Here is a 6,164-nt window from a genome sequence, read left to right on the forward strand (position 1 = left end):
ATGCATAAAGATAAAATATATATATATATATAATTTTAAACTATAGAATAATTAAAATTATCATTTGGGCAAATACATAGATCTAAATGACTTTATCCATATGACAATAATTGGAACAAGTATAATTAGAGCCATCGTTAACCACATATGAATAATAGGCAATGGCACTTTTATAAATATAAAAAGCAGACAAAGAAAGACGATCTTTGGGCAGGATATCTGATATATATCGCAGTTATATGATAATAGTAAAGAATCCAGATTCGTTAACTCCGTGACCTGCTATCTTGCATAATTTTACATAATAAATAGAACAAATGAATAATATCTTATTATGCATGTATATAAGTATATGCAAAAACTATGGCAGCAAAGTTAGATTGAAATTTAGTTATAAATCAATTATTGAAATTAAAAATATAAATTTCAGAATAACTTGTACCCACATATGCAAAAATTCAGGCTGAGCTCACATCATTTGTCACTAATAATAGTGACCCATTTATACAATACAGTGGATTATTTATATTGGCTATGATTTGGATTAAAACTACTCAAAATTTTAAAATTAAAAAATAATAATTGACATCACATCACTAACGCAATACATGGGTGGCACCCAAAGCTGCGCTCATGTCATATCATTGATCAATTGGATGTTAACATAATTTAATAAACTAAAAGCTTTCCACAATGATACTAATACAGACAAGAAAAATGACAAACTAAATCAATGGCCAATCTATCATTTTAAATTAAGTTTCCACCATGATTTTGTGATGAGTATTTTATAGAGAATATTGGATGAGTGTGGTGTTAAAATTTTGTATAAAAGATAAATCACAATTTTATTACAAATATATATAAACCAAAAAGAAGCAAACAATTAAGGCCCAACAGGACAAAAACGAAACATAATTTGTTACAAAATTTTGGTTTGCGAAACTTGTTTGATTAATAAATAAGTCACATGCAATTTAGTTGAAGCATTAAAATTGAATTATTAAAATTAATTGAGTTCCACCAATAAATCTCCATATATATATATTATAAATTTTTAATTTTAATGCATCCAAATAATAAATTTTAATTTTCTAATAATTTTGCTTTTAAGAGGTAAATTGGCTTGTAAAGCTTTATAACAATGAGTTAGTAATTTGTGTTAGACATTCTACTTCAAAACAAATAACTTCTAGATCCAAATCTTGCATAACATTTACAATGTCAATTTAATTTTCATTTTATTCATAATCAAGATGGCATGATATATTAATTAATTTTTATAAATTAAATCATCATTCAATATAGAAAAATACAAAATGGCTGCAATAAAATGGCGAAAAGTCCCAATTATGAAAAGACACCAGCCAAGGTGGTGCAAAAGAAACTTTTCACGATCATACAAACAAATGGATCAGAGAACAACTAGCTGCTCTTAGGGATGCTTTTTCACATGAGCGTATATTTTAATTTTCTCTTATTCAGGTTTAGCTAGAAACAAAATTATTATTTAAAAATTATAAAAATGAATGAGACTATATAACTTTATTTAAAAATTTAAAATTATTCCATCCAGTTATTCATTTATCAAGAAATATATATATATATATATATATATATTAATCCATAGTTGGTTTTCACTGTAATGAAACAGAAGCAGTAGCTAGTGAATATTTAGCAACGATGATCTTGGAATCCTCTCCTTGTTTGATTAGGTCTCTCATTCTCTGTTCAGTGATCTTGGTGCGTGGTGATTTCTCTCGGTGACGAGAGTTCATGACTTTTATCTCTTTTGGTATTGTTTTCATTTTATGTTATTTTGATGAATTTCTTTGAGCTGGATGCTGAATTGTGTGATTTCGGTGTTTGGTTTGATAAGATTGATGGTGTTTGGTAAATTTGTGGGTATTGAGTTAGTTTTTCCTACAAATTATCTCATCTCTGTGTGAGTTTTTGATTTGTCTGTTTGATGCATCGGGGTGGGGATGGAGGTTTGGTCTTTGAGTTGATGTGTTAGTCTTTGTGGGTAATCTAGGGTTTGTAAATGGGGAGGTTGGTGTGATGTGTGATTGATGTTTGCATTCTGAGGGTTTGTAAAATGGGAGAGTAGTAGTTAGAGTAAATGTGATGGAATGGCTCGCTGGATGTATTGTTGGATCATGAATTTGCTTTTGTTCTTCTGGAAGGATTAAAATGAGTTTTTTTAGCTGGATCTGTCGAGTGCCGAAGGACCAGAGGCAGCAGCGAAACAAATGCAATTTTTCATCACAGTAAAGTGGGGTTGCGAGATTAGTAGGTTCTTACTTGTAAGCCTCCTAAATGTGGGACTCATGTAGTCCTGGAGTTTTGCGCATCGAGTCTCGATGAATCCATTCTAATGGCCAGATAGCTATTTGCAAATTAAAAGAAACGCAGCTCAGTAAGGCTGATGAGAGTGATCTGGAGTATCAGCAACTCTTTTTATTTTGCCCTGGAATCAAGCTCGAGTGGAGACTTGAATCCAGAGATGGAGCATAGTGCGTGATTTCGGCCTTTTACAAGTGGCATGGGTCTTAAATATTTTTAAGTATGGACTTACTGTAATTTCTCTATATTTGACTAGTGCAGCAACTGACTCCATTTTTGTGTCATGTCAGTTTGAGGCCGTATCAGGTTTGATTTCAGTGTCTCAAGCACTCAATCGCTGCATATCTTGGATGTATTTGGAAATTGACTGCACTCTAAGAAAGTGCACCCGCTCTACTGGACCAGTGTCTGCACCTGTGAACCAAATCGAGAATGCCAGCACCAATCCACTTTGCTGCTAATACGAAATTTTGCCAAAACAGTGTTCAAGAAAATTTGTTTTTCTACTAATTTTCTTTCCTCTTTATCTTTAACTGTGATGTCTGTCCAAGAAAGGGGTTGAAGCCTATGATCAAATTAAAAGTGGATGTGAATTTGTGGATGAGATACTCATGGGCCTAAGCAAATGGTTTTCTGACTCTAGTAATTGTTAGGTTGTATTTAATTTCTATGTGGTAATTGGATTTGTTCAGTGCAAAATACTTTTGATATGTATCTTGAAATGTGATCTAATTTCTTGTTTGTTATAATATACATATTTACTTACAGGGTGGAATTTGCTGTAGGTTCTACCATGTGGGTTAAAGCAGTCATTGAGGGAGCTACATAAATCCAAGGAACTGTGACTCCTCACGTGCCTTAAATTTTGTTACTGCTCTTTTACCTTCATGAGCTCAGTCAGTTTCAACATCCCAGGGATACATCCACCATAATGAGTCTCGGTGTCGCTTAAAATCATCACTTCCATCACTATCATCTGTCACTATTTGTCAAACCTGAACCACCTGGCAGTCATGGTGAAGAAATTAAGCTACCATCAGTTTCTTTGGACCAGACTATGGATGTTTTTCCGCTGGCATAGCATGGTTTCCGCATCTATAATTGCGAACCTCTCAGGGAATCCTTTAGAAGGGATCTGAAAAGGTGGGGCTTTGGAATAGTTGAGATGCTATTCCGTTGCAATATCTTAGCCCTGGTTGGTGGTGGCACCAATCCACACTGCCTGCCAACAAAGTTATGATCTGGGATGATCATCAAAGCCGTCTCGCTGGGGAATTTGCATACAGATCTAATGTCCGTCATGTGAAATTAAGGCAGGATCGCATAATTGTAGTTCTTGAATACAGAGTATATATGTCTACAACTTTTACAGATTTGAAACTACTTCACCAAATTGAGACTCTGTCTAATCCAAAGGGACTCGCTTGCCTTACACATGATCCACATACATTGAGTCTTAGTATGCCCTGGTCTGCACCAGGGGACAGGTTCGGGTTGAACATTTTAGTCTTAAGGTGACTAAGTTCATCAATGCGCATGATTCTACCATTGCCTGCTTCACCTTGACTATGGATGGACTTCTTCTTGCAACTGCTAGCATGAAGGGAACATTAATCAGGATATTTAACACAATGATGGAACTCTGCCCTGCAAGAGGGTACTTGTCTCTTCCAGTTATGGTAAGTTAGCTGGGACTGTATTCACATTTGCTGCATCACATTATCTTTTCGTTTTAGCTATACTCGTATTTCTGTTCTCTATCATGGGACTCAGACAATAAAGACATAAACATATAATGAAATAATGTTTGTTTCCGCCACCTTTTTAGTATTATGTTAGTTCCTACTGATTTTCTTTCATTATGTTTGTTAACAGTATTATTATACTCTTTTCTATAATGATAAACATGTAGGTAAGGAGAGGTGTTGACAGAGCTGAAATACAGGCACAGCCTTTTTCCATCTGTAAAATGGCTTGCAGTTTCAGTGACAAAGGGTACTGTTCACCATATTCAGCCTGAGATCCTGCGATTGTAGGAGAAGATCCGCCCGACCATAATGTTTCTGGTGAAGCCCAGGAATGATACCTCAAAAACTCTTCTAGTTCTCTTGAAGTTTTATACCTTCGAATGCAGGTGCCAATCCAAGCTCATCTCCGTCTTTTCATGAAAGGTGAGAACATGAAATATTTTTGCTAGCATAATACCAAGTTCCTTTTATCCCTATTGATTGAAGAAATAAATAATAATTGAATTATATTCTCTAATGATTTCTGTTGTACCCATTGATTTCATTATTAAGCTATTGTACCGAGATGCATAAATTCATTCAATACCCTCATATATTGGGAAAACATAAATGGATAAATCATAACTTATTAAGAAAATAAAATGAGTTAGCATACAATATTCATCAATAAAATGTTTTTCATTTTCCCAAGTTTTAGTCATTTTGACACTCAATAAAGTTACTATTGATGATCATAGACGCATGGATTGGGCTAGTTTATTTCACCTTTTTGTTTGACCCTGACCCACGAGGAATACTACTTCAAAATGCACATTTTGCCTTACAGGGTGTATTTATGTCATGAAGAGACCAACGAGGGTCTCGTATCAGCCGCGGTGTTACGCTGCTAAGATTAGCAGGCAAATTCTTTTCTGGGCAACCATGTGTTTGCTTGGATCTCTCTTTACCTGCCGCGTTTCTGCAGGCCAGATTTGGTCAGTCGAGTGGAAGTTTAATTCCAACTCTCTTACTGAGACAAAGGGCAAGCAAGACTCATTATTCAAGATATTGAAAGATATGAGCAAATGGGTTGAATACCAATTTCTTTTTATTATTTATATATAATCAAAGCACTGGTGGTCCATCAAGACCTACTAAGATTAAGGTTTCAATGACTTGTTTGGGAGCATTATCAATTCCAGAATACCATGAATGCTCCGATTCGGTATCAGTACTAAGAAGTCCTTTATTTTGTATTGAAATCATCAGATGAATGTTTAATGCACGAGAGAATTGTGCTCTCCACGGGGTTTGCTAATTGCAATTGCCCACAGTCACAAATTTCTTCCCAACCTATCCACGCAATTTTGTCTCAGTTGAACTCACTGGAGATTATTGAGGGGCTCTTGGGTCATTTTCGAACCATTGTTTGCTTTAATATGTGTAATAATAATATGCAAGCTTTGAGAAATTTGATGTATATTTGCTTATACTGGTTCTGCTCCTTTGTCCTTCTTTCAAAAGAAAGAATAATCCTTTCACATGGTGTTCTACTCTTCAGGAGTAACTGCCGAAGCTATTTTAGTTCTGAGTGGTCATTTTGCTCTAGTTCCACTTGCAGAAATCACACGATATGATATTGCATTTGAAAGCCAAAACTTGCTGTTATGATTGCTGTGGCATGTGGATGACAGGTAGAGTCTTCTGTTCATTCTCCAATTTTTCTTTGATTAAAGATTCTTACATACCTATTTGTAGCATGTCTTTATTTGCAAGGCCCATAGTGAATTCAAATTTCATCTCCCAAAGTTGTCAGTTGACATCGGATATGAAAATTAACCCATACTCCAGGATGCATTTAATTGAAGGGCCAACCATGATTGATTTTGGATTTTGTACAACTATGAGTGTGAGTCCTAACTAATTGTTAGAACATGTTTAATGACTTTTGTCTCATGACTTCTGCAAGAAATTCACTATAGTCAGCTTTCAATAACTTAGAGATTTAACATCATTACTTGAATTTCTCATAACATAATTTGGTTTCTTGATAAAATACACCAATCTTATACATTTCCCAATCTACAACTA

At 34.7% G+C, this 6,164-nt stretch overlaps 1 pseudogene; it reads left to right on the top strand.

Moving 5' to 3' along the window:
- Window positions 1-1,822: 1,822 nt before the first annotated feature.
- On the top strand, window positions 1,823-5,744 carry LOC120249286 (annotated as a pseudogene).
- Window positions 5,745-6,164: the final 420 nt, after the last annotated feature.

This window comes from Dioscorea cayenensis, chromosome 19 (assembly GCF_009730915.1).
Source record: "Dioscorea cayenensis subsp. rotundata cultivar TDr96_F1 chromosome 19, TDr96_F1_v2_PseudoChromosome.rev07_lg8_w22 25.fasta, whole genome shotgun sequence".
In the NCBI taxonomy this organism is placed as follows: domain Eukaryota; kingdom Viridiplantae; phylum Streptophyta; class Magnoliopsida; order Dioscoreales; family Dioscoreaceae; genus Dioscorea; species Dioscorea cayenensis.